The following is a 17,455-nucleotide window of genomic DNA, read 5'->3' as shown; positions in this document are numbered from 1 at the left end:
CCCATGCAAATTACCAACGCATAGAGAAGAAACATGGCCAATGTAAGGATTTTTTAGGACCCATTTCAATTGTTTTGCCTTAAAAGTATTTTCTAAATAAAATGAATGGAATTTGTCTACAGCTGATAAATTTGTCATTTTTAAGGGGTGTCCATAAACAGTACGCTGGCAGAGCTGCGTTAAGCAGCAAATGCCTCCAAAAAAGTGCTAGAGGCACCCATCCTAAAAATGTGGTTTCCCTAGTGTATCTGCTAAATTTTTACAAAATTCCATTAACACCTCACTGGAAATGCAAGTGGAAATGTAGCTCTTCCATCGGAATAAGCAGTACATGGAAAATAAATCTGAAAATATTAGTTAGTTTTTTGAATGAAAGTATTCTTTTCCTTTATATTTTGGAAGTTTGTTACATAACGGCTTCAAGAATAGAAATTTGGTTTCAATTATTTCGAAATTTAAAGTTAGTAAGCCTTTACAACACGGAGAAACACTAACAAAATAGAGTATGAAATTTCTACATATAATGTTTATTTTTGGTTTACTATTTATTTTTGTAAATTTAGATTTTTCTACCTTAAATGCCTAAATGTTGGCTAAACGTCAAAATTAGTAAACATTTTCAAAATTTTAAATCAGCCCTTATTAAGGACGACCTCCAAACACTCCCTTGTGTTGCTATTACAAATGTCTATGTTAATTTGAACTGTCATAAAGAGACTGATGGTTAGTAGTCGTCTTGCCTTGGTCAACATCACTTTTCACTTCACTACTTTTGGGAATCATAACATTATTCTGATGTACAGTTAAAGGATTAAAAGTGTTTTGCTCATGGAAATCTATCTGTTTTAAATTCTGTGGAAATACATTCGAGACTTTTAGAGATGGATAATGTTGCTGCTGCATTTTGTTGCTGTATTTTACTAATATTATCCAAGGTCCTTGAAATGCTTAGTATATAAGTTTTCATAGCATTTAACTAGGCAATTAGAGATTGGTTTATGCTTTTTTAAAATGTAAAACTGAATAAAAATGTTCTTTTTTTACAAAAAAATCAAAAACGTTACAGATTAAAACAAACAAAAAAAACATTATAAACATTATTAATTAAAAAAAATGCCAAAAAAGAACCCTAATAAACTAGCAAATATAAAAATGTAGTTTAATGAGAATTTTTTTTTTATTCCATTTGATTACTAAACATTAAAATTTGCCTTGTGTTAAATCTATATTAACAAGATTCTCAATATTCCGTCCGTTTGCAGGGATTTCTAAGGATTGAGATTACAAATAAAATAATTACAGTATTGATTTAATAAATGCATATTTTTTTTTGAAAAACAAACAAAAAAAACCACTCATAACACTAGTATCACAAACTTTAAAACAAAGCCAAACTGTCATCAAAAGTCACAGATTAAGGCGGGCCTTAATGCAAAAATAAAATTTTTTAGTACTACTAAAGGTGACCACTGTAGACTGGTTAGTAACACCCAGCAAAAATTGTATGGCCAATTTACATTTGACTTTCACACACCCACACAGGTCACCATCCTTAAAGTTAATGCTCGCACATGTCTGCTGCTGCCATTTACAAAATAATGAAGAGATATGTTACTCACCAACTGAAACAAGAATTTAATTGCTTTGTTCATATACCTTTTGGAAATTGATACATTTGCAAAACCCACTTAACAATTGTAAAAAACAAAGCTAAATTCAATTTCTGATTATGGATAAAATTTAAAAAAATAAAAATAAATAAAAAAAAATAAAAAAACAAAACTTACCTTCTTCCATTTCGTGATCTGTATTTTGCAACTCTCCTGCTGCAGGACCTACTTCATGAATCTTGGTTTGAGGCATTTCTGTGTAATTATGTTATTTTTATGAAAAAAAAAAAAATCTTTTTTAAATTTAACTATGAAAATTACAAAAAAACCTTAAAATCAAAACTATTACAATATGTATATGTTTTAGATTATTTTTTCAATGACGATGCTCCCAAAACCCCATATAATTTGTTAAAACCAGATGTATTCCGTGTTTACTTTTACATATATTTAGTCAGTTAACAGGATTTTTGTTAACAATTTTTACTTCAAAGAAATGTCAAGGGAATGAATAACCATCTAAAATTGTCATCAATGCTATTATGACACCTTTTATTGCTAATTACTTTTTCATGCCAGGGGAACACAGTGCCCTGAGTTGCCTCAGTTCACAGTCTGCTTAAGTAATCTTTTTTTTTTAGTTAGAAATTAAAAAACTTACCTGTCATGGAAATATTTGTCAAAACAATATATTCTGAATCATTTAAAGTTGGCTCTTCAAGTAAATCTGGAGAATTTAACTCTTAAAAAAAATTTTTTTTTTTTTTAAAAATAAATAATTTTCCTAGTCAGTTTTCTGTTATACATTTACTTTAAAAAAAACAGATTTGTTAAAAAAAAACAAAAAATGAAAATAACAGACCAATGATGTTTTTAATAAGCTATAATAAAATAAAAAAAATAGAAAGTGACAACATGTAAAAGATATATTAGTACAGGCCAAAAAAAAAAAAATTAAAAATTTTGATTTTCAGAAGACAATATTTAAAAAAAAAACAAAGGACTTCGTTTGATTCAATTAAGCATTTGATAACTTGTGCATGCATAACATTAAAATGATTTTAGTTTGTGGTAAACGATCACAGTATTTAAAAAAAAAAAAATTACTAGGTGTTTGCCATTTACCTGTAATGCTATGTGCTATATTTGTTTCAGCTTCTGTAGACAGTAGATGGTTAACAGCCTCTTTATCTAATATATTGGTATCCCTTGGACATCGATTTCCAGTTGGTATGAAATGTGCATTTTGAATGGGTGATCATTGCTTGTTGGACATTATTTTGCCTAAAATGATGAAATTACCAAAAAAATATTAAAATTTATGTAAAATAAAGAACGTCAAAAAGAGTGCACAAATATTCACAATAAACATTATTTTTATTAGTTTTAAAACTATTAGAAATAAGAATATTTTTCACCCAAAAAAAAAACTTACCTTCATTTACTGTTGATTGATTCACCAAATTGCTTTGGTTTTCTCCAGCAGCATCATTAATTACATTTTGAAGAGGCGAAAATCCTTTAATGAAAAAAATTGGGCAAAAATTTTTTAAGAGTGAAACATTTTTCACGCAAACAAAAAAGAACAATATTTTAAAACCATTCAAAATTAAAAATACCTTTTTCACAACAATTTAATACTTCGGATAAAAATAACAAATATTAAAGAACTACCCATACTTCTCACTGTGCCCTCTGATAAATTTGACTACAAACTAAACCATCAAAATTTAAAAAAAAGACCACGGAAAATACTCAACCAAACTATACAATTATGCGGGTTATTTATTCAAAGAGATCCTTCTTCAATCAAAAAAAATAGTGTAAGGCGCATAAACAGCCTTTGCCAGACCTAACTTCATTGTGAAAATTTTTTTGAACTATAGCCAAAAGAAGAAAAACGCTGTCGTGTGTTGGCACCTCAAATTTTGCAAATTATAGGGTGTAACGATCAAATAACAGTACATTTTGCCTATTTGTGATGTATGGGTGCCAATAAGAAACTAACCTAAATGCAGCTCACAATTTAAAAAAAAAAAAAAAACCCAAACAACTTCAAGCTCACTTAAAATAGGACTCCAACTAAAACCATTTGAAAAGATTTATAACCAATTCATTGATTTAATCAAAAATTTTTAAAAAAATTACTTGAATTTACATCAGCAACAAGTCGTGGTGTGTCGGTTGTCAAAGACAAAGATGTTACTGCATGTCTGGGATTTGTTTTCTTATTCAGTCTACAAGATGTAAATTTCTCCATTTTTCATTACAGTATTTTGGCCCTTGGTCATTATTTGTCAAGATATTGGTTTTGTTTGGACTAATACATTTTTAATAAAACAAAAAAAAAATTATAAACAAATTACCTTATACCTAAAAAAAATAAAATAAATAAAAAAATATAAAATAGAAACAAAATAAGGATAAGAAAAAGGACAAAATACAAAATTAAAAAAAAAAACCCAAAAAGAGCCCGCCAGAGTTATTCAAATCTGTCTCCTATCGTGCACCAACAGCTGCAAGCGCAACAATTCAAATTCGCTGCCCCAAAGGGGTTTGAGAGCAGGAATGTGCTAAAAATTTTCTGTTTGGCCGCCCAAACATCACTTTTAACATTCGCAATCCAGCACTATGATTGGGATCAGCAGCTTAAAACGCCTAAACCACACCTCTAAAGGAGTGATCAGTGCAATTACAGCCAAAAATTGAATAGCGGGCCGTCTTCTCCTGTCACTTTAGACAGGAGATGCGGCCCACTAAAACAATTGAATTGCCCCGTATACTTTGAAAATATAACAAACAAAACAATATTGGAACAGAAAATAATTGCCTAAAAAATCACCTTCCACAAAGCTCTCTCAGAAATATAACATATTTAAAAAAAAAAAAAAAAAATACACACAATTAATAAAAAAAAATACCTGAAATTAAAAATCCATAACTACCAAGTTTCATAACACTTGTTCCTTCTCCAGCTCCATTGTCCAATGTATTCACTACATTTTTATTATAAAAACAAAGAATGATAAAAAAATTAAAAAAAAATAAAATAAAAAAAAAACTAAATACTATTTATACTAAAAAACAAAACAAAAAAACATTAACTATGTCCATTCTTCTGTGTCAACACATACAACTATGACAACATAGCAAAGTTTTAACACAATCACTAAAAAATTTTAAAATTATTTTTAAAATAAAAATCACCATGTTGATTCACACTTTTCTTCATTATTTTTGTCTTGGGCGGAATTGACATGTTCTTGTCTGTTTCTTTAAATAAAATAAAAATATAAAAAGTTAACAAAACAAACAAAAAAAACATTAATTTTCACAAATTTGCATTACACACACAAAAAAAAAATGTTTTTATAACATTTACTAATAAGGTCATATATGGGCGGAATACAATTGATTAAAGTCCCAAATGCACCCAACGGAGCTATTGAAATTTTGCCCCTGTCGGGCACAATCAGCTGCAAGCACAACATTTCACCTCCCAGGCCCAAGGGGGGTAGAGAGCCAAATTGCTGGAAAAAAGAGACATGTTTGGGGGGATGCAATCGGGAAGCCGACTGCCTAAATACCGGCAGCCGGCTTCCTGACTGTCTTATCCCGGCAAGGGTGAAATGCCGGGCGTCTAGATGTAGACGCCCGCATTTCCCCAACGCCGGGAGACCGGCGCCCGGCATCTCGATCGTAGTTATGCCGGGCGCCGCAAGCGGACAGCCGCGGGGGGAGGGTTAGGTTTAGGGCTCCCGGGGGGACTTAAGGTTAGGCACCCCCCGGGAGGGTTAGGGCTAGGCTAGGGGGAGGGAGGGTTAGGGTTAGGCATCCCCAGGGGGGACTTAGGGTTAGGCACCCCCCCGGGGGACTTAGGTTTAGGCAGCGGGGAAGGGGGTGGTTAGGGTTAGGCACTTAGACGGGAGAAGTTAGGGTTAGGGGGGTTAGGTTAGTAAATACTCACCTATCCACGATCGGGATTTCCAGCGCTGTCGGACTTCCGCTGCTTCAAACTCTGCACCTGTCAGGCTGCCGCTGACAGAAATCGAACCGCCGGCCGCACGGTATTTCATACCAATTCCTGTTTGGGTGCCCAAACATCAATTTTTACAATGACGGCCAGCACTTTGGTCGAGGAAAGCTAATTTACGCGACTAAAACAGACCACTTGGAGGGCAATCAACAAGAAAATCTGGGACAATTGCCTAGCGACCTGCGATCTCCTGTCACTTTACAGAGATCTTGCGGGATGTAAAAATCAATTGAATACCGCCAAACTTAAATTCAGTATAATATTTGTTAAAAAACATAAAAAAATTAACTATACCTCGATTGCATAAAATATCATCCAAAGTGTCTACACCACCTGCAAGACCCTCAACCCTCAACCTTTTTACGCTTACTGGGTGGAGCAGTTACACACTGATCTCCATTATCATCATCACTTTCCATAATATCCATAAATCTACAAATGTAAAAAAAAAAACCATCAAACACAAATTTGCACTTAAACGCCTGTGTACATTGCAGTAATTGCTCCTTCTAATGGCATAGATGTATATTAGTGGTTTTTACAATGGCACAAAAACACTTACTGTTTTGCCTCTAAAACTATCCGAAAGCAGGAAACAATACCAATGACATGTACAAACATCTCTAACAGAGACGGGGTAGTGTTTATTCCACTCTACAGCGCTACCCACTATAGACCACAACGCATCAGTCCTGAACTGATACGCTGTATGACAGTCCAGCCAAAGGAGAAACTTAGCATTCGTGGTATTTCAGAAGTAAGGCAGAAATGACGCAACCAGCCCTAGAGCCAACAAGCAAATGCAGAAAAGACAGCAATGTCCCTGATGTGGGGATAGGGCAAAGCCTTGCTGTACTGCTCAAAAGCAACAGCTACAGTGGCCAAAGGGACTGGTGAGTTAAGCCTTCAGACATGGCCCCGCCTAACTCCTCTAAAAGCTTGTACATTTCTGCGCTAAAAAACAACCAGGGGCGCATATCACCTCTAAGATTAAACACCAAAAACCTACCAAAACAAAAAATGCTGTAAACGCTTCAAACCTACTAAAAATGACACAAAATTTCACAAATTAAGATCGTATCAACAAAAAAAAGGGGTAAAAAGTCCAACAGACAACTTTATACCATTTTTAAAAAAAAATTAGAAATTTAAAAAAAATTACTTATGCAGACCAACATCATACATCAATTAAAACAAATCCCTAAACCCGAAGTAATTATTATAGTCACAACTGAAAAAAAAAAAAAAAAACAATGCTAAAAAAAAACATGGAGAATAAAAAATACAAAAAAATTCACAAAAAAAAAAAAACCATTGCAGTACACAGGCCCATAACTACCCATTGCCCTGGATGCCACTCGCCTTCGACACTACTCAAAGGGGACCACCTTCCAGCAGCCAAGGGATAAATTAGGACTAGCAGCTACACACCCATTGCCTTAAACCTGCAGACACCACTTGTCCCATGGGACCCACAAGTGTATGGCAGACCACAGTGAGAGACAGCAGCCATAAATACATTACAAACATACAGGCGCCAGATATTTGGTAGAGATTGGGAAAATAAAATGAGACATCGCATCGGGGATGAAGGACAACCAGATTTATTGGCTAAGGAATCAACCACATAAGGTAGCAGACTCTGGAGCTCACTCTGGAGATCTGTTTTTCCCAGATGACATCTCTCCCAACCCTTGTTGTGCAGAGCAAGAGTGGCTCTGGAGCAATGGCCAGCAGGATCACAGTTCAGGTAAGATTTTAATTTATGTGTGACTGAAAACCATGGCAGGGGAGAGGGTGCACAGAATACATGGTGGCATGCTACTGGGTACACTATTTTTATGGGGTGGGGTGCTACAGGGAATACTGTAGAGGGGGGACTACTACTGCGGGCACTGTATAGGAGGTCCTCTTCTGGGGCCACTTTGTGGGGCTATATGGCCTATACTGGGTACACTACTGCTGGGGGAACTGCAGCATAGGGGAGAATAATACTAGGAGTACTGATTAGTAAATGGGGCCAACTACTGGGGACACTGCATAGGAGGGCCTACTACTAGGGACATTGTATAGTGTGGAATAATACTGGGGGCACTACTAATGGAGACTCAGCATTGGGGTGAAAAAAAAATGGGGACAATGCCTGAAATTATAAGGGGAGTGTGGGTGCCACTACATATACTTCCACAGCAAATAAGATAGACCTATATACACCACCGACAGTAAGCAACCTTGCACTCACAAAAACACATGCCTCTTATCTATAAACCTTTCTTCCTGTTACTTGACACCTTTTTCGACTGACTTTAAATTCAAATTAAAATATTATGCATCGTTGTAATGAGCGTTTCCCTGCAAAACATTTGCCCAGTAAAAGATTGGTTTGCTGCAAATGCGTAAATTGTAATCGAATGATTCTTTTAAAATAAAAATAAAAAAAACACCCAACTCCATACTATTCCATGAATATACACAATCGTTTGAAAAAGGTAAATTTAGAAAAAAAAATAATAAAATGCTGCAAAACATACAATCCAAAATAATTGAATTATCATTCCAAAATCCACCCCCCCCTCCACACCCAGTGATCATAAAACCTTTAATCCCCCTCCAGAATATTCGTTTTCCCATACAATCCAAAGCCACAAGAAACTAAAATAACATGATTCTTACCCTCAGATTCTGTTTCCTAACACCCACAGCTCCTCTGCCTAAAAAAAAAATGTAAACACGCTTTTCATTATAGCGTTTTCAAACAGCCCAAAGGAACTAATCACTCGTCCAGGCTCAACATCCACTCAAAAAGGCCGCATTCCATTAAAAAAAAGAAACTCACCGCTGTAGCTGGATGTCCTGGGAAAGAACCCTGCATACCAGGCTCCGATGCAGGCCACTCGGTTAATGGCGCAGAATGAAATAGTCGTGAAACCACGCCCTCTATCTTCGCGAATGCCCTCTCTGGACGCGCCTATCAAGGTTAAGCGCTAAATTAATTGCATAGGTTCTTAAAATAAGGCGCGCTAAGCGCAAAACTTTTGCCAGCCGTAAGTAAAACGACCAATAACAGACAATTGAATTCCGCCCTTAGAGCTAATGTAGCATGGATATATTAGCGCTGACAATAGGGGAGATCAGATACAAGGCATTACTAATAAACCCACGCTGAAACGGATCCTATAGTAACTGCTGGATCAGTGACTACTAGAGCTAATGTAGCATGGATTTATTAGTGCTGATAATAGGGGAGATCAGATGCAAGGCATTACTAATAAACCCAAGCTGAGATTGATCCTATAGTAACTGCTGGATCAGTGACTACTAGAGCTAATATAGCATGGATTTATTAGTGCTGATAATAGGGGAGATCAGATGCAAGGCATTACTAATAAACCCAAGCTGAGATTGATCCTATAGTAAATGCTAGATCAGTGACTACTAGATCTAATGTAGCATGGATTTATTAGTGCTGACAATAGGGGAGATCAGATACAAGGCATTACTAATAGACCCAAGCTGAGATGGATCCTATAGTAAATGCTGGATCAGTGACTACTAGAGCTAATGTAGCATGGATTTATTAGTGCTGACAATAGGGGAGATCAGATGGAATCTTCAATGTCTCACATTTTTGAAAATAAGTATCTGCCAAATTTCAGATAAAAAGAAATGAAAAGCACTATAGCCACAAAATCAAGGTGTGTTTCTGGTCCTAAAGCTGTATCAAACTTAGGTAAAAATAAAATACATATTTAGTATAAACTGTATATTACTAAGTTTGGGTTAGTGTTCTGTTTGTAATTATATACAAATAACTGTATATTATGCCTACTTTTTTCTCTCCCTAGTGATAAAATATATAAAATGTTATCTATACACAAAGGATATATTGAATTTTCTTAAATTATTTGTAATAGTCCCTTTGGGTCATTTCTCAAATACATACTACTTGACTCAATGCAGGTCTCTGGGAACATGGCCCCACTCTATATTACTTGAGACATCTCTAGTGCGCAAAACACCGGGAAATTGTCCACCATGCCATTTTCCCGGTGATTTCAGTCTGCAGCACCAGCCAACACAGGATGCCAAAGAGGTAAGTATAATAATTTTATGGGGGCAGGACGTGCACTGCACACCGTGCACCTGTTATAGATACACCAATGCATCTAGCAATAATTATCTTTGTTTACAAGAAGTGGTAACGTACCATAAATGGCAGGAATGGGGGTCTCACTCTCCTCCTCTCTATGTCTCTCCAGCAGATGGTGCGCAGGAAGGGATGGTCACGGATATTCTGTGACACCATGAGGCGATGTTCTGCCTTCTTTTTCAGTAGCTGTAAATTGAAGCAACAAATACGTGTCATGTCATACTTTTTTTTACGAATAATTATTATTAAATGTGTGAGAAAGTACTTTTATCTTTCATTATGTCCTACAAAAATGTTAAAGAACACTTCAAGTTTTATTGTTGTACCTTTTAGGGTACCTCAAGATGGCCTTTTGTGGACCGGTTAACCTGCCGTTTGTTTAATTGTGCTACAAGTCATAAGCTGCTTGTGCATGCTATTCACATCACTTTGTAAATAAGATGCATTTTAAGGGAAAAAGTTGCACGAAAAGATGCTCGGCACTACCGCATCGCATCACGGCATGGCGCGACTAGATGGGCTGTTTATTGCGCAAAGAGGCTAGATGTATGTGGACACATCTGTATCCTAGTTTTACTTTTTATTTTATTAAGAAAAAAATGGATGTGATTTGCAGTTGGTTATGTTAGGAAATGTTTTATTTATATTTATTTTTTATTTATTATTTGTTTTATTTATTTTTTGTCAATGTTTTCAATAATTTTGTTTTAGATCATTCTCAGACACCTGGCCCTTTTAACAAATCGCACCAATTATATTCCCCACATAAGCTTTGCCTTCAGCAGAAAACAGGAATATTAACAATTAGACAAACTGTCAGACTGGAGCAGGGATGGAACTGTGAGGGACATGGCACCCAACATAGAGGAGCCCTGGCAATGCCTGTGTCTGCTATAGAGGTCCCCGCTCTGCTCCTCTTAGCGGTTTTTGAACAATTGCAATATATAAAAACAATTCTAAAGATGATTTATGTAACAATGGGTGAATCTCATTTAATGTATCATAGGAGATGATTTTACAATGGAAATACCCCAAACAACAGAAAAGGTCTTTTACCTATAAATAATATGTTTCTTTGTTACACTGTTTTGAGGGTATGAATGGTAATAAAATGTCAATGTAAAGTTTAAGATCTTCCAAGTTGAGCAAGTGACACTGCAGTCTTAGTCTATGTGTAATGGGGGGGCCACACTGTGATATTCTGTCCCCTTTTACTAGGAGATCTTTGAGAAACTTTGAAGGCCAATAACTTACAGTCACATCTACCAAGCTGGCTACTGGGACCAAGTTCTGGACTTACTTCAGTACTTCACTGCCAAATTTACCATGCTTAGAGCTTGGCCCCAGTAGCTAACTCCATTTTCAGATTACGCTTGCCACTGTACCCTATAGGCTATGCTCCGCAAAAGGTACAGAGAGAGGAATCCATTGGATCCCTCCCTAGCACTCTCCACTTCCAAATGCGTGGACAGGAGACTACACTGTGCAATAGTGTAGCCATCCATGGAAACTGAAATTAAAGTAATCACATTCATTTTATACATCGCGGGGAAGGGCTCCTATCAGAGCCACTGTCTCTTCATGTGTATTTTAATTAGAGATGTGCGTAGACTCCCGTGTTTGGTTTTGGCAAAACCACCCTTAAAAGTTTGGTTTTGATTCAGTTTTGGTTTTCGATTTCTTAAAAATTGCTAAAAACTGCTAAAATTATGTCCTTTGTACCTGTTTACAAGCAATCCAAAACCCGAGATTTGATTTTTTTAAATCCAAGTTCTGAACATACAGCAGACCCAAGCCAGGACTCTGTTCTACTCACAACCCCAAAAGTGATCTGAGCTGGGACTCGATTCGACTCTGGACCCCAAACTTCAGGTGTGTTCAGTTTTCAGAAAAACCGAACCGCACATCTCTAATTTATTTAATACATGCCAGAGGTACATCATTTCTTATTGCTGCTATAAGAAATTATAATTATGTAACAAATGGGCTCCATAGTAAGGTTTAAATGACTTCAATACTTCATATATAAACTCAGGTCCTCACCTTCTTCAGGAAATGTTTTGCCTCAGGGTGGAGCCATGATGGGAATTTTGGCTTCTCACGCAGCACTGATCTGATTTAAAATACAGCTGAGTGTTCGGGCCGTCATAGAATGGGGAGTATCCTGTGGCCATTCTGGTTACTGTGATCCCCAGGGACCACCAATCCACAGCTTTCCCATACGGCTTATCTAGGAGAACCTGATAAAGAAGTGATTATCATAACATACATAATTCTATCTGTAATTACATCTTCTGTGTGCTACAGATAGGTTCTATGGATCTCTAACAACTGTTTTCCTTTAATTGTGCTCTTCTACATTGGCTTACACCTCTTTCTTATGAACTATATCTTAATCTAATGTCTGTATTACCCATGTAATGTATCCAGAGCTGGATTTAGACCCCAGGGGGTCCTAGGCAAGATACCGTTTTGGGGCCCACTCTTTCAAACAATCCATAGCACTATATTTTCATTCCACTTTTACTATACATGTGGACATAGAGTGGGGAAATTTATCTGTGGCGAGCGAAGGAAGCCTGCGAGGGTACACTCTGGGCTCCATGTCTTGAACCTTGCTCCTGCCCCTGTTGTCGCGAATCACAGATCCTGCAGCCAACTTTATTTTAGACCTAACCCTCCCCTCACACAGATCCCCCTCCCCCAAAGCACAGACCTATCTCCCCTCACAGCACAGACCCCCCTCAGCATAGACCCCTCTTCCCTCACAGCACCGACCCTCTCAGCATAGACCCCTCTCCCTTCACAGCACAGACCCAGCACAACTCGAAGAACAGACCTCCCTTCACAGCACAGACCCCTCACAGCACAGACCCCCCCTTCAGCACAGACCCACCTCCCCTCACAGACCCCTCTCAGCATAGACCCTTTCAGCAGACCCCCCTCCCTCACAGACCGCTCCTAGCATATACTGTAGGCTCTCTCCCATCACTGAACAGACCACTGTCAGCATAGACCCTAACAACACAGACCCCCCTTCCCTTTCAGCACAGACCCCCTCAGCTCTCACAGACTCCTCTTAGCATATAGACTCTCTCCCCGCACAGAACAGACCCCACTCAGCATAGACACCCCCTCACAGTTCAGTGCCTTTCTCCCCATGCTGCCAGGTCCAGCAAACTTACCTGTCCAGCATACTGCAGACCAGCAGAAGCTCCAGCGGTCCAGCCTCCTTAACAGCGGCACAGCAGGGGACCAATTAAGTGACAATGAGTCACTGTCACTGACTGCGAGCGCCCTCCTCACCATTGCATCACTGGCAGCATCCCCTTCCTGCCTTTCCTGGATTTCAACTACCCCTCCTCCTCCCCCAGGGGCAGGGCCTCGGACGTGCTACTACACTCACTGCCAGTATGTTTGTCCTCGACTCCTCTCTCCCTGGCTGGTGCTAGTAGCAGCAGGTGACGTCACAGACAGCGTAACAGGTTCACCAGGGCCGGATTTTGCGGGGGCCCGTCCACGGGCCCTTTGGGCCCTAGACGACTGCCTAGGTTTCCTAGCGGTAAATCCGGCCCTGAATTTATCCCCTGTGGCTTTATACTCAGTCACTATGGCTTTCTGCCTAGTGCAGCTGCAGGACAGTGTGTCACCATCCGCACAATGTCTACATAGAGATATGACTCCTCCAGCAAGTTACGTAGCATCTTCTGCACAGACATTGCTGTAGCTGCTACTGAAGTGCCATCAGTTATACCCTGGATATTGCTTAGTGCACAGATACGTGGTTTCTTGTGAATTACAATTATATAAGTTCCTTTTTTTATTTTACTAGATGTTGGGATATGTTATGATGACCTAGTGCTGCCTTCCAGACATTCATTGGCTAAACAAATCCTTGTCATACAGTATTAACATAAAAAATGTAAGTTCATTAAAATAGAAAGTAACTAGTTCTCCAATAACTGAATCTTAGAAATTCCCTCATCCCTGAGAAATAATACCTTTTAATGCATCCATATTTCTATTACACCAGTAACTTTGTAGATAACACAATAAGTATTCTACATAAGGGGAAATACAATTAGATGTGGGCATTACTGCACGGCTTCAGCTCCTGTGTAACGTGGTATAGCTGGAGTGAGGGTCTATCAGTTGCAGCAGGACAGTATCGTGGGTCAGTTACAGTAACAGAAGTACAATGCAGTTTATTGTACCGTGTAATCTATACCAATGTATAGATGTATCTTTCCTAAAACTAGAGTACATCTACTATTCAGTTTATCAGTTGGTTACATTAAAAACCAGAAACATTTTCAGTAATATAAATTTGCAAAACCTCTTTGCAACTCTCTCATATTCTGTATCTCACCTCTGGGGCCATGTATCTGTAGGTGCCAGTCTGGCCGGAAGTTGTTATGCCTCCAATCATGCCATCCTAGGCGAGGCCAAAATCTATGATTTTCATTTGGCCTTCCTGGTCCAGCAAGATGTTCTCGGGCTTAATATCCCTGCAGTAAAATAAAGAGATGTCTGGGTCTGAGTTTGGTATACAATAACTGGGTAAATCTGGTACATGACATCTCTGAGCACTAGTAGAGCAAAATAGCAAAGTAGGAAACAACAATGTAACTTTTCCCATAGGCTGGCAGCCCTCCAAGGCTTTCTGTGTGGTGCTCAGTCTCCTTCTAGATACAATATTAAAATACAGTATTTTTGGAGCTTGACTGCGGGAGCATTCACCATATTCTGATGGCGTTTGGTCCCGCACCATCGCTCCTTCCCAATGGAAAGGAGTCCCGGGTTGCGAAGAGTCCTGTGCAGCTACTTTTAAACACATTCACTAGCACAACAGAGTCAGACTCAGCAGTGCTAATGAGGTCACAGAGATAGCTGATTTCCGGATCAGCTGTCTCTGCACTGGAGCAATGTTGAATTGCTCTGGTGAATTTGTATCCACTTGCAGCGAGTTGGATACTTAATTATCGTGGGCTGTCTGTAGGTAGGTACTCAACGTTTTGAGATAAATGTTTGTTTTTTACTACTAGTGTGTCACAACCAGGGTTTCTCGGCATAGGGGACGATGGGTATTACCTGTGAGGGCGCTGTGGCGTGGTCCTTCCGGTGGAGGGGCTGGCGGCGGGCATATGCTGTGCAGAGTGTTCCACGGGCACTGTGTCATTCTGGCCGGGGTAGGCCTGGTGGTGTTTTCATTCCGCTCTGGTATATGGGCGCCGCCATCTTGCCTCTGGTCATGTGACAAAGCTGCTCCAGTCCTGGAATGTCACATGCTCTCTCTGACCTATAACGATTCTGCACTGGGTACTTAAGAGAGTTCAGAGTTTCTCATTGTTGCCAGTGCAACGCGTTTCACAGCACATACTGTGAGAGAGTTCCTGTGCTCCTGATAACCGTCTGTTTAAGTGCTCACCTGTGTTTTTGCTGATTCCCAGCTTCCCAGCAGCCTACATCGCCCTGCCTGCTCCCAGTCTCCTGCTGGAACCATCCGACACCTTCTATCTACCCTTTCCCTGCCAAAGGACCTGAGTGTGCAGTTAACCCTGTACCTACACTGACTCCATTTACCTAGCTCTCTGTTTCTACACTGAGCCATCTCAGTACAACTCTCCCTTCAATTCATCAGCTGCTGCTAATCCAATTACTCTATAACCTCTCTGGATTTCATCTCACCAGTATCAATCAGTAACTGTTTTCCTGTCTGCAGCCTTGCAGTGACCTTTTGGATTACAAAGACTTTTATTAGTTCTGCCACTATCCGGACATTATTTATTCTTACTTCGCTACAGTCTATAATAATTACCATCCTGTTAATATTGTGGACTTTCATTTATCCGTGTACATGGCTGCAGGTTCACTCATTAAAAAAAACCACTTTTCAATTTAAATCTGTTCAGGTGTCTGCTCCTATTACCACCCCGGGCCCACAACAAACCCAGATCCTAACATAGTGTTCCTTAGAAAGGTCGGACCACTGGGTTTTGCTTAGATGTATGTGGACTGAATGATGCATATCCCATGCTCTGCATGGATATATCAGATGGTTGGGTAGGGGCTATATGTGCCTACCTTAAAAATTGAGCAAGGGCTACTGGTAGATACCTTGATCAAGTTGGCTTATGACCCCAGCAGGCTTTTTGATTTTCCTTTAGGATGAAAAATGTGTCAGTATTGCAAGAAGAGTGGTATGGTGCAAAGGGAACAAGTATCCCTAACGTGGGGGTGTACCTCTGCTATAGACAGAGCGCTGTAAAACAAATACCTTACTTACCAAACTGCCACCACCAATGGAAATGATTCAAATAGCCCACCAGTCCTCTATTTATCCAATAATTGCACAGACCTGGCAACAAGATTCCCACGCAATAATCTGTTGCCTTCTGCTTCTAGCAATTATCACAGTTATTGCCTAACCTCTCCCCAATAGCACAGACTCAGCTTCACAGACGACCACACAGTTCGCCGAGACCATCTCTGCTTCTTGTAATTAACAATAGGTGTAGCGTCACCCTAGCGGACTAGTAATCTCTTCAAAGACTAGGTTTTGGAGCATATATGAAATAAACTAATAAAGAATACTTTATTTACAAAAAGGAGTACATTGCTTAAAAAGAATGTTACAAAGAAAAGAATGATTGCAAAGGTAAATACATGTATAGCAATATAAAATAAACAGGAATACTTACAAATTAACACTCAGCTAATTTGCTTGGAAGGAACAGTAGGAAATGCAAGGACTGCAGGTTAAACTCTAATGTGACATTGATCCCTCAGTGTGAACCCAGAACCCAGGACTTCAATCCTTTTTATCAGAAGAGCATCACACCTAAGATGATGTCCTCGCAGTCGACTCTGATTGGTGGCTTAGATAATTGGGGGACAAAAACCTCCCAGCTAGTTTCTAAATCCCTTTAAACTTAAAACAGAATAATCCTAATAACTTCCCCTGCAGTCAGATTACCTAAAATATGGGGAGATCATCTTACTGGTCCTTATTTTATCTATTATATGATTGTAGATATGATGTGTTTGTGATGGTGCATTCTTGAGATATCTCATATCTTTGAAACTATATGTCTCAGTGATTTGTGAATCGCACCCAACCTGGATGTTGATTCCAGTAATGTGTGTATGATTTTTCAAGCTTCCAGCTATCACTGATACATCAATTTTAGCTCATAAACCATCTGAAATATGACGGATCTTTGATCTGGCTATATCTAATCACACCTGAATGTCAGCCTGGCTACTCTTCGTAATAAAGGATAATAATAATAAAGGGAATGCCATATTGGCAAGGCCGGTTTGGATGGAGAGCACGCCAGACCAACATCTTTCCTGGACCCCCATAGAATCTTATCTAGCTCTGCTTACAATGGCTAAAAATGATATGAATGCAAATTAAGATCTAATGATTTTCAGTTACTTCTATCTAATATATATATATATATATACTCAATCAGGCGTAAATCATACCTTTGAAATGTGTAACTATATTACATTGTTTTTCTAAATGTGACTACATTTTTTTTTATTACAGCTCGTGTGGACAAATAATTTTTTGTCACTAATATTGAAATGTCAAAATCTTTTCATAATTCATTAAGCACATCCTGTAATTGCTATAATGTTCCCTCACTGTAC

General features: G+C 38.5%; 1 pseudogene; it reads right to left on the bottom strand.

Moving 5' to 3' along the window:
• Positions 1–1,200: 1,200 nt before the first annotated feature.
• Positions 1,201–16,792, bottom strand: LOC148541881 (protein kinase C theta type-like; annotated as a pseudogene).
• Positions 16,793–17,455: the final 663 nt, after the last annotated feature.

The sequence above is a fragment of the Taudactylus pleione genome, unplaced genomic scaffold (genome assembly GCF_031769625.1).
Source record: "Taudactylus pleione unplaced genomic scaffold, aTauple2 ptg000016l, whole genome shotgun sequence".
NCBI lineage: Eukaryota > Metazoa > Chordata > Amphibia > Anura > Myobatrachidae > Taudactylus > Taudactylus pleione.
Note: the sequence above shows the minus strand (reverse complement) of the source record. Positions and strands in the feature narration are given on the sequence as shown.